Source organism: Oncorhynchus mykiss, chromosome 6, assembly GCF_057628025.1.
Source record: "Oncorhynchus mykiss isolate SJ-2025 chromosome 6, ASM5762802v1, whole genome shotgun sequence".
Classification (NCBI taxonomy): domain Eukaryota; kingdom Metazoa; phylum Chordata; class Actinopteri; order Salmoniformes; family Salmonidae; genus Oncorhynchus; species Oncorhynchus mykiss.
The window spans coordinates 55,917,884-55,932,275 of NC_143027.1; the positions used below are offsets into that span (position 1 = coordinate 55,917,884).

At 41.4% G+C, this 14,392-nt stretch overlaps 1 protein-coding gene across 4 annotated transcripts in view; it reads left to right on the top strand.

Moving 5' to 3' along the window:
- The first annotated feature begins 5,678 nt into the window (after positions 1-5,678).
- Positions 5,679-14,392, top strand: part of LOC110526175 (tetraspanin-4) — a 102,577-nt gene continuing 93,863 nt past the window's right edge. Inside the window, exon 1 of one of the 4 annotated variants that reach the window (XM_021606851.3) lies at positions 5,679-5,992. The gene's annotated coding sequence lies outside the window, so the exon portion shown is untranslated. The remainder of the gene's footprint in view (positions 5,993-14,392) is intronic. The other 3 variants (XM_090238233.1, XM_090238234.1, XM_090238232.1) reach the window with 3 other exon arrangements.

Below are 14,392 nucleotides of genomic sequence, written 5' to 3' on the forward strand. Positions count from 1 at the left end.
CTCCAGCCAACCTAGTCATAGACTGTTCTCTCTGCTACCGCACTGCAAGCGGTACCGGAGCGCCAAGTCGAGGTCCACGAGGCTCCTAAATAGCTTCTACCCCCAAGCCATAAGACTCCTGAACAGCTAACTATTGACTGCTGCCCTTTGTACTTGTCACATGCGCCGAATACACCTTACAGTGAAATGTTTACTTACAAGCCCTTAACCAACAATGCAGTTTTAAGAAAATACCTAAATAAAGTAAGAGATAAGAATAACAAATTATTAATTTGATTTGAACTGAAGACAGCCGCAGTAAAGGCCTGGCAGAGCATCACCAGGGAAGAAACCCAGCATCTGGTGATGTCTATGGATTACAGACTTAAGGCAGTCATTGACTGCAAAGGACTTGCAACCAAGTATTAAAACTCACAATTTAATTTATGATTATGTTAGTTTGTTCAATTACTTTTGAGGCCCTAAAATTGGGGGGCTATGTATAAAAATGGTTGTAGTTCCTACACGGTTCATACAATAATTTTGACAAAACCCTTAAATTAAAGATGAAAGTCTACATTTAAAGCACATCTTGATTGTTGACTTTCAAATCCATTGTGGTGGCGTACAGAGCCCAAATTATGCAAATTGTGTCCAAATAGTTATGGACCTGACTAAATATCACGGTCCCAAGGCACATCAATGAACAGGTTATAGAGCAAACAACAAAATTGTCACAACGCATAGGCTGTAATGTGGGGGGTGGCTTGACTTACCCAGTGATTTTACCCATGCAACGCCAAGACCAATAGGAACTCTCATTTGCAACTGTTGGACTAATGATTACATCCTAGATCAGCTGGATGCAGGCAAGAGTGTGCAAGGCGGTATTGAATGTGTCACTGTCTGTCACCTTGATTACTCAAAATTCTCTCGGTCTGTGTACCTACGTTGTAAACCTTCATTCATGGGCTGAATGAAAAATTAGGTTGTAGCAACCTCATGACGGGTACATGGAAAATGTTGTAGCCTAAACCTATCGATGTTACATTGTGCTGGGCAAATGAATGACAGTAATCCAATATGCTGTAATAGAAATAAGCCCAAGCTCATAAAAAAAAGTATCATCCTCCCTCATTTTAAACGGCACCGACCGCCACTAAAGTGATTTGCATTGTGGCCAATGTAATGGGCATAGTAAAAGGCCAGCAACACACTGTATTATTCAGAGCCCCATGAAGTGAAACCATATATAGATTCTACAAAGGCTTTTATTATGCCTTGATCACACCTAGAGCATTATTGTGCAAAATGGAACGCAGCATTTGGATATGTGTGCAACAAAAGTTCAACATTTAACTTCTGATACCATTTCTGTCAAGCCGTCTACTCATACTTTGACGCATAAGTTCGATAAATCCAAGGTATGCACCACACAGAACACACTGTGGCAAACGCAGCGTTCCATTGGGAATTCATGTAATTCTGGAGTACCAAATGCAATGAGGCTGTCGGTGTGATTGAGGGGTAACGCCTTGTCCACACCGATAGTGTTATAGCACAAAATAGTACAAAGCAAATCTGGATATGTGTGCAACAAAAGTTCAACATTCACCTTCTGCTACAGAAAAGTGTCGACATAGAGGGATGCCTCGCTTCTAGTCCTTAGGAAACTTTGCAGTATTTCATTTTTTATGTATTATTTCTTACATTGTTAGCCCAGAAAACCTTAAGTGTTATTACATACAGCCGGGAATAACTATTGGATATCAGAGCGATGTTAACTTCCCAGCACTATGACCAGGAATACGACTTTCCCAAAGCGGATCGTTTGTCCGCACCACCCAGGGCATTTGAACTGATTCCAGAGGCAAACCCAAAACAACACCGCCGGTGGAAAGGGAGTCAGAGTATATTACTTGCTAATGTCCAGTCCCTAGATAACAAATTGGACGAAATCAGGGGAAGGTTTGCTTTCCAGAGAGACATCAGGGATTGTAACATACTCTGTTTCACGGAAACATGGCTCTCTAGTGATATGCTCAGTGCATCACGTTGACAGGAATAAACATCTCTCCGGGAAGAAGGGCGGGGGTGTATGTTTCATGATTAATGACTCATGGTGTAATTGTAACAACATACAGGAACTCAAGTCCTTTTGTTCACCTGACCTAGAATTCCTCACAATCAAATTATCATTATCTCCCAAGATAATTTTCTTTGGTTATTATCACAGCTGTGTATATCTCCGCCTCAAGCCAATACAATGGTGGCCCTTAAGAAACTTCACTGGACTTTATGCAAACTGGAAACCATATATGCTGAGGCTGCATTTATTGAAGCTGGGGATTTTAACAAAGCACATTTGAGGAGAAGGCAACCTAAATTCTATCAGCATTTGACTGTAGCGCTGGAAAAACACTGGACCATCATTACACTGACTTCCGTGATGCATACAAGGCCCTCCCCTGTCCCCATTCGGCAAATCTGACCATGACTCCATTTTGCTCCTCCCTTCTTCTAGGCAGAAACTCAAACAGGAAGTACCCGTGCTAAGGACTATTCAACGCTGGTCTGACCAATTGGAATCCACACTTCAAGATTGTTTTGATCACGCGGACGGGGATATGTTCTATAATATCGGCGTATACGCTGATTCACTGAGTGAGTTTTATAAGGAAGTGTATAGGAGATGTTGTACCCACTGTGGCCATTAAAACCTACCCTAACCGTGGATAGATGGCAGCATTCGCACAAAACTGAAAGCGCGTACCACCGCTTTTAACCATGGCAAGGCGACTGGGAATATGGCAGAATACAAACAGAGTAGTTATTCCCTCCACAAGCAAAATGTCAGTATATATTTTTCCGTTATTTAACTAGGCAAGTGAGTTAAGAACAAATTCTTATTTTCTATGATGGCCTAGGAACAGTGGGTTAACTGATTTTTAACCTGTAGCCTAGTGGTTAGAGACAAAGTGAAGTCGCAATTCAATGGCTCAGACACGAGACGTATGTGGCAGGGTCTACAGATAATCAGGACTACAAAAGGAAAACCAGACACGTTTAAATGTCGGACTCATGTCGGCCACGGAGAAGGAGTGCCCACAGTCCTTGGTAGCGGGCCGCGTCGGTGTGCACCGTAGGATCCTCAAAGTGGGCAAAGAAGGTGTTTAGTTTATCTGGAAGCAAGACGTCAGTGTTAGTGTTCGGCCCAGACGGCATCCCTCAGAGCATGCGCAGACCAGCTGGCTGATGTGTTTACGGACATATTCAATCTCTCCCTATCCCAGTCTGCTCTCCCCACATGCTCCAAGATGGCCACCATTGTTCCTGTACCCAAGAATGCAAAAGTAACTGAACTAAATGACTATCGCCCAGTAGCACTCACTTCTGTCATCATGAAGTGCTTTGAGAGACTAGTCAACATTCATCACCCCCCTATACACATCGATGGACAGCAGTGGAGAAGGTGGAAAGTTCCTCGGCGTACACATCACTGACAAACTGAAATGGTCCACCCACACAGACAGTGTGGTGAAGAAGGTGCAACCTCAGGAGGCTGAAGAAATTTGGCTTGTCAACTAAAACCCTCACAAACTTTTACAGATGCACAATTGAGAGCATCCTGTTGGGCTGTATCCCGCCTGGTACGGCAACTGCACCGCCCACAACTGCAGGGCTCTCCAGAGGGTGGTGCGGTCTGTACAACGCATCACCACCGGGGGCAAACCTTCTGCCCTCCAGGACACTTACAGCACCCGATGTCACAGGAATCATTACAGCACCCGATGTCACAGGAATGCCAAAAAGATGATCAAGGACAACAACCACCCAAGCCACTGCCTGTTTATCCCGCTACCATCCAGAAGGCAAGGTCAGTACAGGTGCATCAAAGTTGGGACCGAGAGATTGAAAAACAGCTTCTATCTCAAGGCCATCAGACTGTTAAACAGCCATCACTAGCACAGAGAGGCTGCTGCCTACATACAGACTTGTAACCATTGGGCCACTTCAATAAATTGAACACTAGTCACTTTAATAATGCCACTTTAATAATGTTTACATATCTTGCATTACTCATCTCATACGTATATACTGTATTCTATCTATTGCATCTTACACGGAACCCAAACCGGCTGTGCACGTGCTCCATCATGCGCCATCGTACATACATTTATTTTGTCCCCCCAAACCAAACGCGATCACGACAAGCAGAAATAAAATATCAAAACAAACTCTAAACCAATTACATTCATTTGGGGACAGGTCGAAAAGCATTAAACATTTATGGCAATTTAGCTAGCTAGCTTGCACTTGCTAGCTAATTTGTCCTATTTAGCAAGGTTGCTGTTTCTGGCTAATTTGTCCTGGGATATAAACATTGAGTTGTTATTTTACCTGAAATGCACAAGGTCCTCTACTCCGACAATGAATCCACACATAAACCGGTCAACCCAATCATTTCTAGTCATCTATCCCCCTTCCAGGCTTTTTCTTCTTTGAACTTATATGGTTAATTACCACGACGACCGACAACACAGTTCATCTTTCAATCACCCACGGGTGTATAACCAATGAGGAGATGGCACGTGGATATCTGCTTCTATAAACCAATGAGCAGATGGGAGAGGCAGGACTTGTAGTGGGATCTGCGTCACAAATAGAACTGACTTCTATTTTAGGCCTTGGCAACGCAGACGCTCGTTGACGCATGCGAGCAGTGTTGGTGCAATAATTGAATAATATAGATTTCTAAATTTATTTTGCAACGGTCGCACATGCGAGTGGTGTAGTCAGGGTATTAGCCTTTGCCACTCTGACATTGCTCATCCATAAATGTATATATTATTATTCCATTCCTTACTTAGATTTGTGTATATTAGGTATTTGTGTAATCATTAGATATTAGTTGTTAGATATTGCTGCACTGTCGGAAATTTCGCTACACTTGCAATAACATCTGCTAACCATGTGTATGTGACCAATAAAATGGTATTTAATTTAATTTGCTCAACATTCACCTTCTGCTACCATTTCTGTCAAGCCGTCTACGCATACAGTTTGACGCATACGTTCGATCAATCCAATTTATGCACCACACCGGAACGCACTGCAACTGCTTCTGCAACGGAATGCTGCAAGGAAAATGCAGCGTTTCATTGGAAATGAATGTAATTCTGGCGTACCAAAATGCAAAACACTGTCGGTGTGTTCGAAGCGTGAGGACACTGGTACGTTCATGCAGGAACCAATGGGTGCTCGATGTGGGGCGTTAATGCAGGAACCAATGAGATGCTGTATCATAAACATAGCTTTTACAGCGGACTTTTATTTTAGAGGTTAAATCCAAAAACCGGAAGTAAATGTTTTGTTTATATATTTTTTTATTTAAAATACCAGGTCAACAATTTACATTGTTACATCATTCAAAACAGAATGCAGGTATTAACAATAAAATACAAAAACATACAAAAAAATATCAATTAAATAATACAAAAATAAACTATTCTAGTGCAATTGTAATCACTCTGAAAAAATATTATTATAATGATTCAGGAAAATGTTATTCTTGCTGTTATTCACTAGGGTTAATGTTTTAATAAGATAGTTAAATTCAATCAAAAATCAGTGTAATTTTTGTATAGTATTTTGGAATTTTTGTTTATGTATAAAGTATTTGGGAACAAGAATAAAACAGGGAAACAGAAATGGTGTTACCGCCACCTTCTGTACTAGAGAAGGAGCGCATGTAAACTGATTGAAACGTGCCTATCATCACCATTGCGGAGCTCCATAAACGTGTTCGCCCGACGGGAATTCAAATGTGTAGGCTACTACAGTAAGGTTACTGATATATTTGAAAGCGGTTCTAGTTTTACAACGGGAACATCAGGGACGAGAGAGACAAATAGAGAGAGCGAGAAAGAGTGAACTTTCAAAGTTGGCCTACTCACCAAGTATTCTACGGCGAGGTCCATTATTGACGAGAAAATATAAATAGAGGATAGAGGTAAGCCTACATTTCCCCTGGCAATATTGCTATTTTCAGCCAATTTATAGATTACAGACCTAGCTAACATACTAACTGATGCTAATGTGCTGTGCAAACTATTTTAATTGTATATTTCCAGAACTATTTTCTGACACACACACAGAATAACCATTTATCATTATGACTGCAACTTGTAATACCTTTTGGGAAGAGTTTTGAATACATGGTCATGGAAACAAGCAATTTCTTATCATCATGACAACATCTTCAAAGTCACACCAACGTCCCTTAGGAGAGTTAGTATTATAGTGCTGTCTTTCCTTCACATAGGCTACTTAGGTTTACTAATTTACTAATTCAATATTTATCCAATTCCGTAGCAACCACGTGATGATTCAAATGTCTCTCCTCATGTTTTGTTTTTTTCAAATCAAAATCTAATTTTATTTGTCACATACACTGAGTACAACAAGTGTAGACCTTACCGTGAACTGCTTACTTATACAAGCCCTTAACGAACAATGCCGTTTTATGAAACTAAAGTAAAAAATAATAAAAGTAACACAATAAAATAACGAAATTGAGGCTATATACAGGGGGTACCTGTGGAGTGAGGAACGAGAAAGGGTGTCAGAGGAACTTTCCCCTGGTTCCAGATAAAAGACAGAAATAAACTTTCCCTAGAGAAGAACATTTCAGAATTCCAAGCATTCCTGGAGCTGTTCCCTCCCATGTATTGACTTTCCTTCTTTTGGAAGAGGAACATTGAGCCCCACTGACTGCCCAACTCATACCCACAGATAAAGGCAGGCTGGTCAGCCCTACAGTACAATTTCATCATAGGACAAGAATACTTTATGTGGTCTTATAGGCTGGTATAGGAATGTAGGATGTTTTCTATTACAAATGTGTTAACTTCCATCTCTACAGTGAATTCGGAAAGTATTCAGACCCCTTGACTTTTTCCACATTTTGTTACGTTACAGCCTTATTCTAAAACTGATTCAATGTTGTTTTTTCCCCCTCAATCTAGACACAATACCCCGTAATGATAAAGTGAACACAATTTTTAAGACATTTTAGCAAATGTATTAAAAAAAAAAATAAAAAAATACCTTATTTATGTAAGTATTCAGACCCTTTGCTATGAAACTCAAAATTGAGCTCAGGTGCATTCTGTTTCCATTGATCATCATTGACATGTTTCTACAACTTGATTGGATTCCACCTGTGGTAAATTCAATTGATTGGACATGATTTGTAAAGGCACACACCTGTCTATATAAGGTCTCACAGTTAACAGTGCATGTCAGAGCAAAAACCAAGACATGACGTCGAAGGAATTGTCCGTGGAGCTCCGAGACAGGATTTGTGTCGGCATAGATCTGGGGATGAGTACCAAAATAATTTCTGCAGCATTGACGACCCCGAAGAACAGTGGCCTCCATCATTCAACGTTGTCCTAGAGCTGGCCGTCCGGCCAAATTGAAAAATCGGGGGTGAAGGGCCTTGGTCAGGGAGGTTACCAATAACCTGATGGGCACTCTGACAGAGCTCCAGAGTTCCTCTGTGGATATGGGAAAACCTTCCAGAAGGACAACCAACTTTGCAGCACTACACCAATCAGGCCTTTATGGTAGAGTGGCCAGACGGAAGCCACTCCTCAGTAAAAGGCACATGACAGCCCGCAGGCACCTAAAGACTCAGACCATGAGAAACAAGATTCTCCAGTCTGATGAAACCAAGATATAACTCTTTGGCCTGATAGATAGAACTCTTTGGCCAAGCGTCACGTCTGGAGGAAACCTGGCACCATTCCGACGGTGAAGAATAGAGGTGGCAGCACCATGCTGTGGGGATGTTTTTCAGCGGCAGTGATTGGGAGACTAGGCAGAATTGAGGGAAAGATGAATGGAGCAAAGTACAGAGAGATCCTTGATGAAAACCTGCTCCAGAGTGCTCAGGACCTCAGACTGGGGCAAAGTTTCACCTTCCAACAGGACAACGACCCTAAGTACACGGTCAAGACAACACAACACAGGAGTGGCTTCGCAACAATGTCCTTGAGTGGCCCAGCCAGGACTTGAACCCGATCGAACATCTCTGGAGAGACCTGAAAATAGCTGTGCAGCAAAGCTCCCCATCCAACCTGACAGAGCTTGAGAGGATCTGCAGAGAAGAATGGGAGAAACTCCCCAAATACAGGTGTGCCAAGCTTGTAGCGTCATACCCAAGAAGACTCCAGGCTGTAATCGCTGCCAAAGGTGCTTCAACAAAGTACAAAAATGTTTTAAAAAATAAATAAATCATGTTTTTTTACTTTGACATTGTGTGTAGATTGAGGGGAAAAAACAATTAAAAACATTTTTCAATAACCTTTATTTAACTAGGCAAGTCAGTTAAGAACAAATTCTTATTTACAATGATGGCCTACTGGGGAACAGTGGGTTCATTGTTCTGCCTTGTTCAGGGGTAGAACGACAGATTTTTACCTTGTCAGCTCGGGGATTTGAGCCAGCAACCTTTCGGTTACTGGCCCAACCTTCTAACCACTGGGCTACCTGCCACCCCGAAAAGTCAAGTGGTCTGAATACTTTCCAAATGCATTGTATGTCATGACAACCAACTGAGGACCATCAAAGTGACTTATCATTCATATCGATATATTTCTTGTTGTTGTACATTGCAGCAATATGCTTACAGTACGTGAACGTGTTGGTGTTATGCCAATGCAGAGCTTAGTAAACATAGCGAGAGCACAGACACAGCCTCCTCCATATGCTCGCCCACACCTCAACAGTCCAATGTGGATGAACTGATGAACTCTAACTTCTCAGTTGCCTACTGTTTACATTGACTTGCACAAGCTGAGAGAAAATGGAACAGGCATACCCCATGTTTGGGCTTTGATATTTGGCCATGTTTTTTCTGTTGTGTTCACTAACAAGGACAAGGTTTTAAAAGGTATTTGAGAAACAGTTTAAACAGGAACGATAAAAAGGGGGGGATGGAGAAGGCAGAGGGAGTGTTTTGGTTTTACTCCTGCAGCTGGTGTTTTTTTCCCTGAGAGTTTTGTGGGCGACTTGTGGCTCCCTCTAGGTGTGGCAACATTCGGGTCGGGATAATTATCACAAACACTGGCTCCACTGAGAGTGGACATGCCAAACCAGCTCTGTATAGTAGGTGTGTGTGTGTGTGTGTAGAAGAGGGAGAAAGAGAAATGGGTCATAATAAATAATACATTTATTTTTATCGTCAGTTGCACACAAGGTCCAACCAAAACTTGACTTCTGCTTTTAACCCAACCTCTCTGAATTGGAGAGATGCTGGGGGGTTCCACATTGGGTGCCCGGGGGGCTGTTGTTGTGGGGGGGGTTTAACTGCCTTGCTCAAGGGTAGAATGACAGATGTTTCACCTTGGGGATTTGAACTAGCAACCTTTCAGTTACTGGCCCAACGCTCTAACCACTAGGCTAAAGATTGTAGAGTGTTTGTTTGTGTGGTAAAAGCATGTGTAATGAGTATGTGTGTGTATCCCTGGACAATGCACAGAGAAGCCCTTTTAGGCATAAGTGGGAGGAAAGATTTGTTCATACAGGTGCTGCCTTCTAAAGGGCCTTCTAAAATATAAAGGGAGAGGGAAATGTACAACTAGCACTAGACAGGCTATACTGTATACACACACTTCACAACATGTACCATTGTGCCTCTTGTCAGGTTGGTTGTAAGATCAGATGCAGATGTGAACAAGGTCATGTTGGATCTATTTTGAAGTGTCTTTTGTTTGTTTACTATTGTGTGGGAGTGCTGAAGTTAAGTAAATGGAGTGAAAAACCAAATGCCTCAACCACACTCTTCCTCCCTCTCAGTCTCACCACACACCCTTTACACAACAATTAACATTTGGGCAACAATAACATCTGTCTCTTGTTCAGTCTCTCTTCTTTCACTCTCTCTCTCTCTTCTCTGTCTCTCTCTCTCCTTTAACTCTCTCTCTCTCTCTTCTCTGTCTCTCTCTCGTTTTCATTTTTTCTCTCCCCATTTATATTTATTTTGTATTTCAGTGAGACTACATTGATTTACTCTTTACTGCATTTCAAACTCTGTTGTCCAGACTGTCATGAATGAATGATTGCTTGCCAATCATTCTGTGGGGAGTTCCCTAAAGATAAGTACACTGCAATAGAAGGCCCACTCAAATTTTGATGGTTTACATGGGGCTATTTCGACCTCTGGAGAGTGACCGGGTATCAAGAGCTAATCTTGATATCCTGTAATCTGGCATAGTAGTGAGATTGAGTGCTTGTAAAGATGGAGGCTTCATTCAGTCCACAACTCAATACTCCTGTGGTAAAACTCTGTCACACATGAACATGTAACTAGCTGACTGAGGAGCTTTCTTGTATATCTGATCGGTTTGACATGGTGTTATTGTGTATACTATGATAATGGTCTTATGCTATGTTGTATAGGTCTTTAGTGCAGAAAAGGTGCTTTAGTATATGACATTAAGTATTATAACACTGAAAAAGCCTAACACGCTGTTGTGAATTTGGGGGATAGAGCCAGGAGCTGGACTTGAACCAGGGACCTCATGCATGTCAGCACAATCCACAACCACTTTGTTGAAGAGCTTGCTCTTGATAGTCAGCCGGCCGCATAGTGCTGTATTTTAGACATGGCTGCTGCATTATCTATTTATTTCATGTAAATCAGTCCTTTTTAAAGACTCATTTTCCACTCTGCTGTTCACCTCATCCTCCCCGCTGCTCTCCTCCAGTTCGCAAATATTATAAATGCCGCCGAAATGTCACAGTGCAGCTAATATGACACTTCGTCATTGAACAAATAACCATTTCAGTTCAGGGTGTCTTATGTAATCACATCCTCAATTAGTTCCCAGTGTCTGTCACACTTAGTTAGCGTATAAGCATATTACACTGAACAAAAATATAAACGCGACATGCAACAATTTCAAAGATTTTGCTGAGTTACAGTTCATAGAGGGAAACCAGACAATTTTAAATAAATAAATTAGGCCCTAATCTATGGATTTCACATGACTGGGCAGGGGCGCAGCCAATTTGGTTTTTTGTAGAAGCACCGTTTAGGCGATTACAGCTTTGAGTCATTTTGGGTATGTCTGTATCAGCTTTGCACATCTGGATTTGGGGATTTTCTTACATTTTTCCTTGCAGATTTTCTGAAGCTCTGTTAAATTAAGTGGGGAGCCATGCTCCCCATCCAACCTAACAGAGCTTGAGATGATCTGCAGAGAAGAATGGGAGAAACTCCCCAAATACAGGTGTGCCAAGCTTGTAGCGTCATACCCAAGAAGACTCGAGGCAGTAATCGCTGCCAAAGGTGCTTCAACCAAGTACTGAGTAAAGGGTCTGAATACTGATGGAAATGTAATTAATTTTTTTCAACAATTTTCTACAAAGCTGTTTTCACTTTGTCATTATGAGGTATTGTGTGTAGATTGATGAGGGGAAAAAACGATTTAATCAATTTTAGAATAAGGCTGTAGTGTAGCAAAATGTGTAATAATCAAGGGGTCTGAATACTATCCAAAATGCACTGTAAATGCCTAGAATTATGTTTTGTTAATGTCAGTATTGTATGTAGCTTACAATTTATGCCTTGTATGTGAATCCATTCATTTTACAAAGGTGTTAAATAATACTTGCTTTGATATTCATTTCTCATGACCATTCCTTGATCTTAGTCAGCTAAACGCATAATACTTGATTGCACGCGTTTTTTCTAGAATGTTAAATGGAGTCTGCTATTCAGTTTAATGGACTTTGTTAACATGCACATTACATAGTCTTATCATGGGTTGCATGTAAGGTATACAGTGCCTTCAGAAAGTATTCATACCCCTTGACTTATTCAATATTTTGTTGTTACAGCCTGAATTCACAATTGATTAAATATATGTTTTTCTCATCTATTTACACAAAACCCCATAATGACGAAGTGAAAACATGTTTTTAGACATTTTTGCAAATGCATTGAAAATGAAATACAGAAATATATGCCAATTACCAGACACTTTTATCCAAATTACTTATAGCAGTGTGTGTCTACAGTACATTTTCATATGGGGGGCCCCAGTGGGAATCAAACCCACAATCATAACTCAGCAAGTGCCATGCTTTTCCAAATGAGCCACACATGACTCCATGTAGGCTACATGCAGATCACCCGTCATGGATTGGGGTTTTGTCTTGTGAAGTTGCTAGATGGTGATTTGCTTGTCTTCAGAGAGGTAAATAGAGATCCATGGTTGAACAAATTAGCACACTAACGTAGCAAATCAATCAACCAAATGGAAACTTATGTAAATGTATTTGCTTCTATTAGCTTCACCCCTAACAAGGTCCTCCATTATATCATTAGCATGCATGGTCTGCCACGCCACAGTCCACAGTGACTCGCTCTCTCATTGAGAAGTTCACAAGGTACTGTTTTACTTGCTCGGCCGGGTTTAGTTGCCATGGCAACAAATCTGTCAGAAATCGGGAAGAATGTGTTGTCCAATCTTGAAGCCTCCCCTATCTCTGCTTTATTTCAAAAATACATTCTGGGGAAGTTTGCGACACAGTTCACACAGTCATAGATTTTCCTAGATCAAGTATTCCCTCTGTTTTTGAAAAAAGAGTGAGCCTGATCAAAGCTGAAGTGAAGTCCCAGGGAACATCTCTCATTCCTCCCTGTTCTCTCTCCTACTCTGACTCTCTCTGTCTACCTTTCGCTCTCTCTACCTCTGTCTACCTGTCTCTCTCTCTGCTATGTGTTATACATTCTGTGTTCCCAATTGTTTTCCGAACATTTAATACCTTAGCCTGATTCAATATTGTTAACCTGCAGTAGTGGGCTGACTCATTGTTTTTGTGCAGTTGAATTACACTTCCTGATGTCTTTGGAGAGAGTGAAGATGCAGTTAGGGATAATGCATTGCCGGCTGTCAAGCGTTCCTATGCTGTGAGAGGGAGGCAGGGGACGTTTATTTATGAAACAGACACATATTTGGTGTTCACGCTGACATTGTCTACTTCCTGGGTGACAGTGGGGTTATGACTATTTGATTTAAAAGCTGATTGAGGCCACAAAGGACTTACTGCATCAGCAGGTTTGACACTGTTGGGATATAGTGTAACATTTCTGTGAACATGCAGTGTTTAAATTGACCACCATTGGGTAAGATAGTCAAACGAAAGTGTCTCAACTCGTCCAAATATTGGAAAGAAACATGGTAGCGTGTGTGAATGGACTAGACTGAGGGATTGTGTGTGTGTGTTTGGTAGTTATTTAGTGTTTTACCATTTTATCATTACTACTAGAGTTGGTTCCCTCATCCCCCAATTACCCTCTTATCTCATTCCCCAATCATAAATAGGTGTTCTACTTAACACTCCCCTTTTCTCACCTACTTTCATTTTTGCTCCAGTTTTCTTTCCTGCTATTTCTGTTCACCAGTCACCAGAACATTAGCAAGTCAGATTGAAAAAAACCTGAGACAAATAAGGCAATTGGGAAACCTAAATCCAGCATACAGTAAAAATGCCCTCTGTAGGTTTCTCATCATTCTTACATATGACTATCAACATTCTGTTGTAGCAAATGTCCTACCGATTTAAATAAGGTGCCAGCCTCCCCACCTCTCCCAGCCACCACTGTTGCATAGGACTACTGTTTAACATCTTTGGTCTATTTTACTTTTATTATTTTAGTATTTATCCTATGGTTCTGTGTAGGTCTACTAATTAGCATCCTCTCTCTCCATGCAAACAGTCCTCAACAGTAATTAGGATTTGGGTAATTAGGTGTTCACAGACTTATGTAATTCTTAAGAATATACCGCCACAGTTAACCAGTTTCAATTTCTTTGCTACTTAGCAAACAACTTTGGTGTTGGTTTACTGAACATTTTAGTACATTAAATAAACATTCAACCCACTGGGCACAGACGTCAGTTCAACGTCTAGTTTTGATTTACAGAGTTGTCACGGCTTCCGCCGAAGTTGGCTCTCCTGCCTGTTCGGGTGGTGCTCGCCGGTGGTCGTCACCGGCCTACTAGCCGCCACCGATCCCTTTTTCGTTGTCTGTTTGTTTTGTCTCATTAGTTTCACCTGTGTCCTGTTGTATGTGCTTAATGGGCTTCCTTACTTAAAGTACGTGTACCCCCCCCTTGTTTTGTGCGGGATTGTATTTATGTTACGTGTGTGCGTTAGGTAGAGGTGTTCTTGTTTCTGGACCTGGCACCGTGTGTTTTGGGTGGTCCACATTACTGTCCGTGCCTTGTGTTTTGGGCTTGTTGTGTTGTGCCTCATTAAAGTGCACCTTTTCCCAGTGGAACTCTCTGCGCCTGATTCCTTCCTCACCCACCTAGTCCCGCGTGACATGAGTTAT